The sequence below is a fragment of the Lemur catta genome, chromosome 5 (genome assembly GCF_020740605.2).
Source record: "Lemur catta isolate mLemCat1 chromosome 5, mLemCat1.pri, whole genome shotgun sequence".
NCBI classification, from domain to species: Eukaryota; Metazoa; Chordata; class Mammalia; order Primates; family Lemuridae; genus Lemur; species Lemur catta.
This window is the reverse complement of record NC_059132.1, coordinates 93009079-93025210: the sequence shown is the minus strand read 5'-3', so window position 1 is coordinate 93025210 and position 16132 is coordinate 93009079. Positions and strand designations below refer to the sequence as shown.

At 34.9% G+C, this 16132-nt stretch overlaps 1 protein-coding gene across 1 annotated transcript in view; it reads left to right on the top strand.

The window, feature by feature from the left end:
• Positions 1-16132, top strand: part of C5H4orf33 (chromosome 5 C4orf33 homolog) — a 219044-nt gene that overhangs the window by 70884 nt on the left and 132028 nt on the right. The window lies entirely within an intron of this gene.

Here is a 16132-nt window from a genome sequence, read left to right as displayed (position 1 = left end):
TGTACAGCTTTGCCACTCTCCCCATATGTTTATATTATAAAGTTGGTTAGGTAAATATTCAGTGATTACATGACTATAACCATGTAAATGATGTTCAAAGAGCCAAGTTAGGTAATAAACTATGTTTATATTATTTTTCCTATACAAATTTTATTTTCCTGAAAATAAATAATTGTCTCATTTATTCATCTTTTGTGCTTCTTTGTCCCTTCCATTAATGAAACCTCCAACTCTCTGCAATTGTCTAAATTTCCTCTCTAGAAGATCAGAGATATCATATATCCTATCAAATTAATATTTTTGGAGGCTTCTCTCGCAGAGCTTGCTCCAATTGGGGCTGTTTTTCCTCCACATCTGGGGTACAGCTGACATTCTGGAATTTATTCACCATTCTACTGGGGACTCCTTCACTTCTACTTTGTTAGATCCGTTTCTGTCACCAGCCCTACTCATTGTTGGTTTGCTTTCCCACTTTGTAGAATACATTCTCAAGTAGTTTTCACAGAAAGCAAATAGTTTGTGACTTTACATGTGTAAAACATTTTTTGTTCTACCCTGACACTCAAAATGTCAACTAAGCCTTTTAAATTTTATTGAGGTATAATTTATATACAGTGAGTGGCACAAGTCAATGTACAATTTGATGATTTTTTTTTACATATGTATTTGCTTGTATACACCAACAAAATTAAGATATAGAACATTTCTATCAGTCAAAAAGGTTGCTTAGTGCCCCATACCCTTTAATAACCACCCTTCAGGGGTTACCACTATTCTGACTACTGTGACATAGATTAATTTTGCCTTCTTGAACCTCATATAAATGGAACCATATAGTATGTACTTCTTTGTATTAATATTTTTTCACTGGAATGTCTTTGAGATTCATCCATATTATTGTGCTTACCAATAATTTTTCATTTTTTATTGCTGTTTAATATTTTATCATATGACTAGATTACGAAATATTATCTTATATTTTTTATAGAAGCTTTAAAAGAAATATTTCACATTTAATATTTATATATATGATCTACCAAAATTAATTTTTTGTATATGGTGTAAAGTAGGGATCAATGTTCATTGCTTTTCTATGTGGACCCTGAATCTCCAGCACCACGTATTGAGAAAAACATCATGTGCCCCACCGAATTATAGAAGCACCTTTGAAGTAAATCAGATAACCATATAGGTGTGGGTCTCTTTCTACACTCTCTTCTGTTCTGTTGATGTATTTGTCTATCTTTGGACCATTGACAAAGTCTTGATTGCTGCAGGTTTATAGTAAGTGTATATCTGAAAGTGTAAGTCCTCCAACTTAATTCTTCTTCAAGGTTGTTTTGGTTATCCAAAGTTCTCTGTAGTTTCATATACATTTGAAAATCAGCTTGTCAATGTCCACAAAAAACAAACAAACAAAAAACCTCAAAATGAAACAAACCAAACACAATATACCACCTAACCAGGGATTGTAGTTGGGAGTGAATCAAATCTATATATCATTTTGGGCAAGAATTGACATCTTAGCAATATTTATTGTTCTAATTCACAAACATGTCATTCCATTTATTTAGATATTCTTTAATTTCTCTTAGCAATGTTTATATTTCTCAATATAGAGATCTTATACAACTTCTATTGAATTTACTTCCATATTTTTTGGAGTTTTATTTACTCCTGTTGTTTTCATCCCATATTTTTTGATGCTTTTGGAAATGGCATTTTAAAAAAATTTTATTTGCTGATTGTTTGTTGATAGTATATAAAATACAACAAATTTTTGTATGTTGAACTTGTATCTAATGACTTTGCTCAATTTACTTATTAATTAAAATAATTTGTAGACTTTTTTGGTTTTTTCTCTTTTTCTTTTTCTTTCTTTTTCTTTTTTTTTGAGACAGAGTCTTGCTCTGTCACCCAGGCTAGAGTGCCATGGCATCAGCCTAGCTCACAGCACCCTCAAACTCCTGGGTTCAAGTGATCCTCCTGCCTCAGCCTCCTGAATAGCTGGGACTACAAGCACATGACACCACTCCTGGCTAAGTTTTCTATTTTTTATAGAGAAGGGGACTCACTCTTGTTCAGGCTGGTTTCAAACTCCAGACCTCAAGTAATCCTCCTGCCTCGGCCTCCCAAAGTTTTAGGATTACAGGCATGAGCCACTGTGCCTGGCTGAGAAGTTGTTTTTTTTTTTTTTTTTTTGGGTCTCCAAACTAAGATCGTTAAGTTATGGGAAATTTTCATGAATTATTTCATCAGTTATGTAGTAGGCTGAATAATGTCCCATCTCTTCCCACCGAAGATGTTCATGTTCTTCTAATCCTTGCAATCTGGAAATGTTACCTTATATGGCAGAAAGTATTTTGCAAATGTGATCAAATTAAGTATCTTGAGATAAGAAATTTATCTTAGATTGTCTGGGTTGGCCTGATGGTTCTTACAAGAGGGACACAGAAGAAAAAGTTAGAGTCCAGAGAGGAGGCGGTGTCATAACAGAAGCATAGATTGGAGTTATGCACTTTGAGGACAGAGGAAAGGAACCATGAGCCAAGGAAGATGAGCAATTTCTATAAGCTGAAAAAGTTGAGGAAATGGATTCTCCTCTAGAGCCTCCAGAAGGAATCAGCCCTGCCAAAACGTTGACTTTATCCTAGTGAAACTGATTTTAAACTTTTTGTCTCCAGAACTGTAAAAGAATAAATTCATGCTGTTTCAAGCCACCAAGTTTGTGGAAACTTGTTGCAGCCTCCATAGGAAACTAATTCAAATGGTTTTCTCCTTTCCCTTTTCTCCGTTTTCTCTTGGAACTCCTATTGTATAATAACTTCTAGACAATAACTTTAATTTTCTTATCTTTATTTATTCTCTTTGTCTTTTTGCCAAAATTTCTAGAGTATTTTCTAAATTTCTGTTCCAACTTTTATCTTTGGATTTTTTGTTCCTGCTATTAAACTTATAATTTTCCTGGAATCCTCTCCTCTGTTCTTGAAAGGTTCTTTTTTAATAATGGTATCCTGTTCTTATTTCTGTTTGCAATATTTTATTTTATTTTCTCCCTAAGAATATTAACAATAATTTTGTTTGGAATTTTATTTGCCTGAAAAATCTCTCTCCTCCAAATTTTATTTGTCTGTTTGGTTTTTGTATTTTTTAGTAGAAACTCTCTTTTGTTGCCTGGTTATAATGGATTTGCTGTCTCAAACTTAAAAGTTGGCAACTAAAAACTGAAATGGAAGCACTAAACATGTGGGTGGAGCTTTACTCTGGCTCTGAAGGATGTAGTGCCGCCAGTTCTCACTGAGTCATTTGGGATCATGTTACATAGACTGGCTTGGTTTTTGGCTATCCTCAGTACTGGGTTAAGATTCCAACGAGGTTTTCACCCTAGCTTGCTAAGTTATTTAGCATTTGTCCAAATGTTTTCTACCTTCCAAAGTTTTATACTCTTTTCCTCTCTTCTTGTCTCACTCTAGTCCTTAGGAGTTATCCTTTTAAATAAAATTCCTGTGTTTTTACTTTAGTGTGGTTTATGGATGGACTGAAAGTAGATGAATGTGTTCCATCTGCCATTTTTGACCAGAAGTACTATGGTTTCCATTCTCTAGTTTAATCCTTAAAATTGGTGCCCTTGAGGTGCCATCCTCATTATCTTTTTCTTTTCATGTACATATTCTTTTATTTTGAAAAAAAATTTTATTTTTATTTCAGGAAAGTAGTAAGAAATGAAGATATAAAGTTGAAAGTCATTTGTCTACTAAAGATAATTGAAGTCACAGGAATGGATAAAATCGAGAAGCAAGAGTATGTAGTTATTTCAGGGTGTACTTTAAAGTTATCATTGGTAAACAAATGACTTTCAACTTTATATCTTCATTTATTACTATTTTCCTGAATTTTTAGAAGTTTACTTTCATTTGCAGGTTCTCAGTCAGTAGTTGGATCACCTACCATGCCCTCAAACTAAATGTTTCAAACAGATCTTATTATTTCTTTACAACCTTGTTGTATCTTCCCTACATACAAACTTGCCGATATTTTTTAATTGGCATTGCTTCTTTAATTGGCATTGCTAACTGTCTAAGATTTAAAACTGAGAATCATCCTTAACTCCCTCTTCTCTCTTATCTCTAACATCTAGCTATTTACCAAAGCCCTGCCAAATTTATTTTCTAAATATCTTTTACTATACCTCACTCATCTTTTGTCCATTGTTAGTACTTCTACCTTAGTTCAGGCTTTTGACACCTATTATTGTATAGACTATTGCAGCAACCTAACTTGATACCTTTCTCTGCTCTCTCTAACACTCCAATAAGTAATCTATTAATGTAAATTAATCATTCAACAAACATTTACTGAGTACCTAATCTGTGCCAGATATGGTATGCACTAGAGATATCACAGGGGAAAAGACATGATTACCTTTTTTGTTAATGGAGAAAATAGTTTACTAGTAAATTATTACATTCATGGGAAATTACAAAACAGTCTGCAAAGTGTTATGATGGGGGGAGTATGGAGTTATAGATAGCCCCATAAGTGTAATCTAATTTACACTTGGAAATACTTCCTAGGAGAAGGTCATATACATAGAGACAAAAAAAAAATATTGGGAAGTATGTTCCATGAAGGGGATATAGCCCCTGCCCAAAGCTCTGAAGGGATGGACACACTCGATGGACTAAAAGAAATTAAATATGGCTGGTGTAGAGAGCAGAAAAAAAAGAAAATGGAAATAAAGCTGCAGAGATAATCAGCAGTCTCTCTCTCAGCATCTAAACTAATTTAAGGAGATTAGAAATTTCTTCTAAGAAAAACAGGAGACAAACAGAAAGTTTATGATTTGCATTTTAGAAAAATTTATCTTTCTGCGGAGAGTGGATTGACATAGATCAAATTGGAAAACAGAGACCAGTTATAGTAATCCTGTTGGAAGATATTGATAGCCTGGGATAGGTGCAGGATAGTGGAGAGAGAGAAAAATAGTTAGATTTGGGGAATATTAGGAGGTAATCTTGGGAGATTAAACTAGTGGGAAGAATTAAGAAACATAGAAATAGCAGGTTTGAAGGAATGGTTCAATGATGAGTTCAATTTTCATCATGTTGAGTTTGAAGTGCCTGTGGGACATTCAAGTGAAGATGATATACAGAAATCTGATCATATCTTCTTAGGCATAAGCACACTCCATGATTCCCTACTGTGTTCAACATAAAGCCAAATCTCTTTCATGGTACACAGAGTCCTTCCCATTTTCACGCCAGCTTATCTATCTGTCTGGTTTATTATCTCTTAAAAACAACTCCCAGATCTCTTCAGCTACTTACTCACACCCTTTCACGCTGTCTTGTCTTTAAACATATTGCTGCACATTTGTCCCACTCCACATTGATGCTTTTGTGAGACTTAACCTCGTCATTGTCCACAGTACAAATCCTAACACCGAGCATTTGTGAGGATGGTAGCCTTAACTGAAGATTACAGGGGGCTAACCAAAGCGAGATCACATTACACAGAGCACATGCTTCTACCATCTCCTTGGTTTCTTCTCTTGTCTCACTACTAGATCTGTGCTGTCCAATACACTAGCCATTGGTCACCTGAGGTGACTCGTGAGCACTTGAAGTATAGCCAGTATGAGATCACATGTGCTGTAAGTGTCAAATACACAATAGATTTTGAAGACTTAATTGAGAAAAAAAACTACATGAAATATCTCATTAATAACTTTTAAAATATTGATTGATTATAAGTTACAATGACAATGTTTTAGATATGATTTAATAAAATATATTATTAAAATTAATTTTACCTCTTTTTTTTTAAATATGACTACCAGATTTAAAAATTACATATATGACTCATTATATTTCTACCAGACAGGGCTGTCCTAGACCTCTCTCCTAAATTGTCAAAGTCTTCTTCCTCTATTAGGCAAAGCAATTTGATTCTTGAGGCTCTACTTAAACTTGCCTACCCAATCTCATCAAGGACTTTCATTTTTTTAGGCCTTTCTTAAGAAGAGGTTGTGAATATATATACCAAAAATGAAAATTCAAAATACAAAGCATTCATATTTCTACTTCAGTACTCACTACATTGTAGTGTGATTATTTTAAAAATTTCACTTTCCCCCACGAGGCTGTGAACAAAGAGCATATCTTATTCATCTTTCCATCCCCAATACTTAACACAGTGGCAAGAACCTAGTAGGTCCTCAAAAATGTTTGTTAAATGATAGGATTGGGTTCTTTATTATTTGAAAAGAAAATATTAGCTGAATTTGAAAATTATATTCATGGCAATTGGTTTGGTGTAAATTAAGAATAGTGGTAAATACTGCTTGATATACTTATATCCCTTCATTTTCCTTTGACCTTACAGATTGATCCCATAGTGATCACTTTAAGCTCTTCATAGCATCTTTGTCACAAAGTCTGTGCTAATATCATTCTCCTCTAGACATATGAATAGAAGTAGAGAAGGAGTCTAAATCAATAAAGCTAACAAATAAATAACAAGCTAGAGAAGTAGAACCTGTCACTTAAGAACACGTGAGGTGAAGGGCATATTGACAGTTTCTGGTAACTAAGTAGATTGAGTATTGATAGCAGAAGTCATTATGAAGTGAATACTTACTTGAGATCGTGTTTACATAAAATTGTTATAGCAAGTAGGTTTTATAAATACCACTACAGCATTGTCCTTGGACCTGTTAGGCCAGGGTTTTAGAGCATACTGCAAGTACTGACTGTAAATATAATTCCATTAATGCATATTTTAAAGTTTGAAATGCACTTACTGACTTCACACAACAGTAGCCCCCTAATGACAGGAACTTTGCCTGCACTTCAGAAGAAAATTTCAAGAGAGACCAAGCGTAAAGTAGAATGGTGAAAAATGATAATACAAATTGAACCAGATTTCCCTAGTGGTTTAGTACACCCGGTTTTAAATTTAAAACTTTTAGAAGTTGCATTAACTTTTTAAGGCCACACATTCAGTAACCAAGAAATGTTTCATGACTTCTTTTTGGGCAAGACTATGGTTTCTAAGAGAATATATATGATTAAGAAGAGTGAGGCAAATATTAGTTTACATTTTACATTTTTTTTTTTTTTTTTTTTTTTTGAGACAGAGTCTCACTTTGTTGCCCAGGCTAGAGTGAGTGCCGTGGCGTCAGCCTAGCTCACAGCAACCTCAAACTCCTGGGCTTTAAGCGATCCTACTGCCTCAGCCTCCCAAGTAGCTGGGATTACAAGCATGCGCCACCATGCCCGGCTAATTTTTTCTATATATATTTTAGTTGGCCAGATAATTTATTTCTATTTTTAGTAGAGACGGGGTCTCGCTCAGGCTGGTCTTGAACTCCTGACCTCGAGCGATCCACCCGCTTCGGCCTCCCAGAGGGCTAGGATTACAGGCGTGAGCCACCGCGCCCGGCCTACATTTTACATTTTTGACAATTCACCTATTAATGCCATCCCGAAACCCTCTAATGTTGTAGATCGGGTATGTATATCTTTCTCCCAGAATAAAAGGTGCATATTTAGTGCTCAGAAGCCATGCTGTGGGTAAATGGATGATACAATATGCCTGAGAACCAATGTAGTTCATGGGACAGAAAGCTGCAGGGGAATCTGACTTGCTTTATAATATGCCTGCAATATCTACATTCTCTCATCCTGAAAGTTGATCTGTAACAGGAAAAGAGCAACCTGATGCCCCCCATTAGTGTTTGGGTAGGTTTTTTACAACTTAAGCATGCAAAATAAATGAATGAATAAAAATAAAAAAACACCTAATAGTCTACAATGCCCTAGCAGCAAATGCTTTAAGTTTTATCAAAACTAGTAAATTTACCAGAAATAGAAGTGAAAACATATATAATATTTTATTTCTTTTTCACTGGTCCCAAAACATTAAAGCCAGCCAAAGAATGATCTTCCCAGCAGGTTAGAGAAGTTTTAGTATAGGCTGAGATCTGTGGATAATTTATCACAATATTATATTTTAGCGTAACATTAAATTAAATTTAAGAAAGCAAAGTTTGCGATAAAATTTTCTCAAATGAAAATCAGCCACCCCTTCCCTCATTTTTAAAAAAGTCTTCTCTGAGGAGATAAATTGTATCATAGCACGATGGCTTTTTTGTTAACTTAGAGATTGATAAAAATCACCATCTGTATTTGCCATTTATTCCTGGAGATTACAAGTCTAAACAGTTTCAAACCACAGCCAGTTTATGCAGAGGGAAATCTCTGTTGATATCATAGGGAAAATGTTCTCATCATATATTGTACATACCTACCCATTTAATCTACTGATTCTTCACCTTTTGTTTTCTTCTTTTTAGCTGAACAAACAAAACTAAGAAAATAATTTATTCCTAGCAACCCCTGCTAATCTTTCATATTTCTCTACTAGTTTGCCCAGCATACTTCTATGCTGCCTCTTGACTAGATAATCTATATAATCACAGTAATATGATAAAGAATATCCAAGTTATTGCAGTGCAGTTTCAAAAAATCCTATATTTCATGTATTTGACTGACAAAAAGAGAAAAAGAGAATGAGAGAGAGAGAGGGAGAAGAGAAAGGAAGAAAGAAGTAAGAAAAGTATTATAGCTAATGGGCGTTTAAATGACAAGCTGACTTTTTGTATAACAATGGCCACCAGAAAAATACCTGAAAAATATGGAAATTGGCCAGTGCAGCAAACCTGACTATCATTTATCACACAATGAGAAAGCAGAGTAGGAGGGAATAGTAATTTTCATTCTAATGCTTTTCTAACTCAAAAGCCATTTTCCATTAAGAATAGTTTTTAGTTATGCACAATATTCATTCTCCCTGAAATTAACAAACTTTTTAATCCTTAAACTTTTTAATTTTCTCTGTTCTAGCTGATCACTTTTGTGGTTGTGATCCAGCAAAAGCCCAGAGTAAACATTTCTTCCAAAGTATTTATCTGCAGGCATACCATAGGGCGAAGCAGAGCAAGCTGGTACACTAAGCAGAACCATGGAAGCCAAAAGCTGTACTGGTTTTCCGGAGCGATTCACATAATCCTCTCCACTCCTTGAAACAATACTTACCTATAGTGCTGTACTCTCAATTAAACTGAATGGCTATAGTTTAGGATTATTTCTCCTTCATAGGTCCTAACTGAATCTTTTATATTTAAATAATGTGATTAAGTCATACTGTACAATACTGTTTTCAGTATTGCTGTAGCCTAATATTGCACACTGATTAATATTCATAAAAGTCCAGAGATTTAGGATTAGAAATGGAAAATCAGATCAAGAAACTATAACGCCTCAAGGTGGGTGACAAGGATGAGCAGAATTTTGATTTCAGTCTCCGTGGGTAAGAAGTGGAGATCAGAAGTCCAAATCTCCATGAAGTTCAAAGCAACTGCACAGGACGCAATCAATGAAAAAACAATTAAGATGGTGGTCTGAAAAGGATCATGTTTCTGAAACACAGATAGGAATTTAATGGTGCTTAAGCCATGTTGATGGGCTGTATGGAGAGGATGGGAATTTAGTGTGAGGTAACAGATTTTGGCTAAGCATTAATGTAAATGATCATAAAAAATAACCTGCATATAACCGAAATGTCTCCAAGTCTAGTAAAAGACAACAGCAATTTCATTTTAATTGCAATTCATATTATTCTCATATAGGGTAGTTGCAGTTTTCTTGTTTAGTTTTTGGCCTCTAGCTTTTTTTTTTTTTTTCCAGTTCTCTTTTCTGGCTTTGAATAAAAAAGACAAAAGACTTGATACATCTTCAAAGAAAAAAACACAGAGCAGGGATGACTTCAGCAAAGAACTTTAATTTCTAATCCAAATGAGGTCCTACTAACTTCAACGAGCCTGATTTGACCACTTTCCAGAATATAACACCTTTGAAGATAAGTCTCTGAAGAGACAGGCAATCTTTGCATCAGTTGTTTTATGATAATTAAACCCAGTGGAATTAAAGGAGGTACTGGGAGGTCAGAAATCCCAGAGAATTATGCAATATCGGAGTGCTGAGGTCACTAACGTGGGAGGCAAAGTGGGTACTAATCTGCCACGTAATCCTGGAGAGAGGACAAGAGAGCTCAGCAAGAGTTAGACATATATTCCAGAGTTCAGTTGCCTGGTCTGAAATAAATTTGTCAGACATTATAGCCTGATCTATGTCTAGTAGGCATTACTGCTCCATAAAAAATAGTAACCTCCTCTCCCGCCCCCCCAACCTGCTGCTAACTATCCCTTCATTCTGTTTTATTATTTCCTTACTTTGCTAATCTCTGTTGGGTACCCTGTACACTTACTTGCTTATTTGTTTACTGACTTTCTCAACACACAAGAATGTAAGTTCAACAAGGGCAAGGGCTTTGTTTTATCATGGTCTCCTGCACATGGTAGGTAAATATTTGTTGAATAAATGCATCCACGCCAGCATCTATTGTTTTTTGACTTTTTAATAATAGCCTTTCTGACAGAGGTAAGGTGGTATCTCATTGTGGTTTTATGAATCAATTATGTTTGACTTAGTGACAGTGTTTAGAATATGATTCCAATGTTTATTTTGGATAATCAATATAATTTTCTTAATAGTAATTCTGCATAAACAGCTATGAGAATACATACCTAGAGGTTAAGTGATATTTTAAAATAGTAGTCAAGAATGAAACTTTAAGATTATTTTAGTAGAGAATGTCAAAATGAAATTGCAAAAAGGCGGAGACATGGGATGTCACACAGCTTTAAACTATTTTAGGCACAGAAAATAACAAATGCTATTTCTAAACAAATAGCTCCAATTGTAAATTCTATTGCATGGTGTTTTACTTTTAGGCAGCGTCCATGCATTATGGAGCCTAAGGACTACACCTGAGAAATGAAGTTAATTTACCTGCTTTGACTCTATTTTTAGCTAAAAGAATCACAGTGTTGGTTTGGTTACCTCATTCAGGTTCCTTTGGGTATGTGAAATGAACAGTTAAGAAATCTGTTTGAAATAAAAGAAGTATAGCCATTTTTAGTTCTCTTTATCATAATGAATCAGGGCCAAGGTTATAATAAGAGTGAAAAATGGAACACGAACAGCAAATTTTTTTTAACAGAAGTTATTCTCTAGGAAGCTAATTGTAAGTGAGTTCTGTCAAATTTAATAAAAGTAGTTCTTCTTGATCAAACCATTTTGAAGTATAATTCAGAAGATGATTATAGTACATAATTAAATTTGCCAATTAAAATGTGTGATAACTGTAAAGGAGTATAGTTTTTCCATGGGATGAAGAAGTAAAATATATAGCAATATCTCTGGAAATTCTCCCATTAACAAATTGTAAATAGGTGGGAGGCAAGCTGTAGCCTAGGTAAAATGGTTTATTCTATTTTATAGACAGGTGAGTGAAGCACTTAAGTGTTAAACTACAAAACATTACTAAAGTCATAAATGTAATTCAACTGCTTTGAGTTTCTGAGAAACTGATAAATATTTCAAAACATTAGTTTAATCTCTCCAGTTCATCTGACACCCCTGCCTGCTCTATGGGGTTAGTTGGGATGGGTTGGTTACCAAGAGACACAGAAGCAGGATGGAACCAGAGAGGAAATAAAATATTTCTGAGAAGATTCCTAGGGTGTGTTAGACAAATTCTATCAGCTGATAGGAGGGGCAACTGCAGGGATAAAAGTGGGAGACAAAGCAAGAGGTCAGGTGTTGGAGAAATACAGTGTTAATTTGGGAAGAACTGGTGCAAAGGGGGCGTGTAAGGAAGGCTGTTTAACCCACTAGAAGATCAGGGGACATGAGGAGGAGAACCAAGGCATCCCAGCTGATGGCCAGTACCAACTACCAGACATCTTAGTGAGGCCATCTTGGATCTAAAAGACTGTGACTATTTAGGCCTTCAAACATTACTTAGACCACTTGCTCTTGCCTCTTTTTCTACTTTGTCTATACAAACTTTCCTTGTGAGAACCCAGCTGACCCCTCCTATCTGCTTAGCAGAAAGGGTACAACATGCTCCAGTGGCTGTGGGGAAGCGGGGAGGTGAGGAGAGCAGGTATGGTAGGAATTGGTTACAATCTGTCAACCTTACTGTTCATATGGCTAAAGTTGCTATCCATGGTGCCACCTGTTAGAGTCCCATTGTTACCTGAACCAAAGGTAACCCTGTGAACACATGGTGCCCCATTCTGATAAAGCACTTTGTTCTCTCCACCTCCCTACACCTGGGCTAGTTCCCTTAGATCTGTTCTACGGAGGAGTAGCTTCATGTCAGGTTCATACTGCTACAACCAGCCCATCTAGAGAAATATTTAATAATATTTCCACTCCATTTTGGACTTTTTATTCCCTACAGTCCCATCAGTTTAAATATGTATGGTAATTTAGTATATGATTATATTTGCAGCAACATTCTTCTTTTTTTTTTTTTTGCAGCAACATTCTTGAGAGTCTGAGAAGTCTGGGGAAAAGTTACATTCAACCCAATAAAAATAAAAATAAGAATTAACATTGTATAACACTTTAATATTATATACATTATCTTATTTAGTACTTTCAACAAATCCATGAAATTAGTGATTTTAAAAAAAAGTAGGGTGATATTACACCATACAGAAGGAAGAAATATCTAGAAAGGAATTTAATTATGAAAAATTATTTTCTAGGTTGATTTTCACTTTTGTGTTATTAATTTTTGAGGAGGGTATAGAGGGGAGTTTTGGCATCTTGTGGAAGTATTTGTATTGTGAATCCTGAAAATTTGCATAGGCATTCAATGGGCATACAGCTTTGGGGCATGCCAATGTATTGATACATATTATAGAAACAAATTTTGCTGTTTGGCTGTGCACATGTGTTAATAAACAGATTCTGTTGTGTGACCAACATACTAAAAGGTGTGCTTTTCTCAGGCTTCAGCATTAAGATATCAATTTTCTTTCTGTAATAAATGGAACAGGTGGTTCCTTCCTTCACTCGTTCAACATGGTTCTGTTTATGGAATCCAGTGCAGCTGACCGAGCTGTGAGAAGAACTGGTCTCTGAGTAGATGACAGACAAGAGTCTGGTTATAGTACATTTGAGACTAATTTATAGTGAAGAGATCTGCCTTATCCATACCTTTGTTCTACTTTAAAGACAACAGACAGAAAAAGTAGCGTGAACTTAGAGAACTGCTCATTTTCCTAGTCTGTGTGATGTAGACCACTTTGTTTCAAAGGTAGTTTGACTTCAATGTTTATGGCAAACCAAGTTTGTATAGTTTTATAAATTTATAAGCCATCAATCTTTTATTCTTCAAAAAAGTCTGAAGTCTTTTGGAAGAGTCCAGTTGGTCTCTCTTTCAGGTATTCTCTAATTTGTAGATTGCCCTTATATATTGTCTGTGCTGTGATGGTGTCTCTTACCTAGTTCTACCTGGTTTGTTTTCTGAGTCAAGGCCTGTATTCTATAGAGGGGTCTTTAACTGACTGACTCATTTTCTCTGTTGATTTTTTTCTTGTGTATTATTTCTTTTCTTAATACCTTATTATTTTCACTTAAATTGTGTCAATTATTAGATGTTTTTTTGTATTTTTTTAATGGTAGGATTAGGAAAACTATTAGTATTAACTAGTACCACTCTCATTTGAGGGCTTGGTGACTAAAGAATATTTATTTTCACATTGATAGTGGCTTAATTTCCTAGAGAAGTCTGCTTGTGAGCTATCTTTTTTCCATTCACTAAGGTGTAGCACTTTGCTTTAATCTGATGACAATTGTCATAAGGATTTTAAAATGTTACTTTAGAAGATGTACAAACCATCATCAATAAGTAACCCTTAGTGACATATTTACTATATTCAGTTCAGTTCAATAAACGATTAAAGTTTGTCTATTTTGCTGCACATTTTGCTAGGAGCTAGGGTTATAAATAAATAAGATACTGTCTGTGGTGTAAAGATATTACAGTCAAGTAGGGAGAAAAGATGATATAAATTTTGATTTTGAGCATGGACTGCCTAGACTTCACATGTTAAGAATTCTTTGAAAATATAAAAACAGAACTATTGTTTTCTGTTGGGTACTTAGGATACTCCTTCTACCAGAGTATCTAAGAATTCATTTGTGGTCTTTTATTAAAAGTTGAAATGCCTGCTCATATATCCACTAATTTATCTTAAGTATAGATATATATTGTTCATATGTCAGATACTATCTATAGAATAAGGAGCTGTGCAATTATGTTGTATATATATTTTTATTTTTTAAAGTATTTATTTGTTGTACCTACCCATATAAGAGATAATATTGGAGTACAGGTGTTTGTTCTCACCTCAATCTATTTTATAAGACAGATACAGTTTCTGCTGAAACTTAATGCTTCACATTTATTTAAAATTTTTAATTATTGTAGGTATGTTGTATATTTTTGATCAAACATAAACAATCAAAGCCAAAGCTGGCATTCTTTCTTCCCCAAGAACATTCAGTCATGTTCTTAGTGTTTACTAAACTTTGACGTTGTGAGCAGTCTATACCTTATTATGCATAGTGTGAACCTCAGTGCACTTGCTGCATGTTCATGGCTGAGAAATACCTTGAGCTTTCCCTGAGGGCTATAAGAACAGTTTTCCCTTTTCTTTACATGAGAGTCAAAGAGGGCCTGTTCCAGCAGTAACCACCATACAGACAGTTGTTTAGTAAATTTAAGTCTCAGAACTCCCGCTGATTTAGAATGTTTTCTAGAGAAACCAAATTCCTGCCTGTCTTCAGCTTCCTTATTATCCTCTTCTATGGTCACTTACAAATGGAATTTCGGTGTGTTCTGCCTCCTTTAGAGAAAGTGTTCCCAAAAAAAGATTTGCATTTATAATAATTCCATATAGTTCATGCAGGCCAATTCACCATTAATTCTTTGGATTGTTATAGCAGTAATGACATTGATGACAAACTATTTTCCTATTTTCTTTAACAGTAGGGAAATGAGAAGTCCTATTTTCATGGGATTTCCTCTGAATTTGGCATTTTGCTAATGGCATTCTCATTTTAGTGAGACTTTTATTTCCGAATAGATAACCAGTAGATATTTTATCTGTGATCTAATAACCATTGATAGGTACAAATATTTTGGTTTTACAACATATTTTTTTCTAATACAATCACCTTTGTAAATCCTAACCTAAGACTTTTTCTAGGGCTATAATAACCCTCCAGGTTTGGCTGTTCTTGTCATCACAGTTTCCTGGAGATGGCAGCAAAGTACGCAGAAGCAAGGGCACCAACCATAACATAAACAAGTGGCGAGATTAATGGCGCTGTGCAGCTCTGGGGATGACTCTGACGAAATGCATCAACCTCTTCTGCTCTCAAATGACAGGGCAGGTAAATAGAGAGTTGATATATGTACTAATTTCATTTTTAATTATGTCAGGTAGCTTCCAAAAACTCCTGCACGAGCTGCTGCTTTTATTTTATTCCTCACCTGCAGTCAAGTCCAAGGCTTTCCTGTTTCCCTGCTTATTTGCTGCTGCTCCTGTTTCTTTTCTGGTAGAAGTATTGGGAGATCTCCAGAACAAAAATCTTTTGAAACCTTTATTTTATGGACCAAGCTACAACATTTGTTATCCTTACTTCATTTTCATATGGCTATTTCTAATCTTGTAGCACACTGCATTTCAATCCCTCCGGGTTGTCAGATTTTCTGAATCTATAATGGGATGATTAACTGGCAAGGCGATGCACAGGCTAATAACAGATTGCAAAGGACATCATATCAGACATTGTAAAAGCCCTCTTTATTCCAAAGTATACATCTAATAATGCCCCAGCAGACATGAGTAATGAGCATTGTACCCAGAATAACAGGGACCCTATCGCTTTGGAATTTGTGCAGAAATGTTATTAAAATGAAAAAGAGAGAACTTCTTTCTACTGAATTGCAACTGTTGGTTTCAATGCTAAACTTGTTTGTCAAAATGCTGTTGCCTGGAATCAGTGAAAGCTTATATAAGACCAAAATATTTCACAAGTTGGTTGAGTACTATAAGAAATTTTGCTTTGGAGGAAGCTAAATGAAGAATTTTTTATTTAAAGATCTAGTGTTTTTCAGCTAAAATATATAACGATCTTGTAAG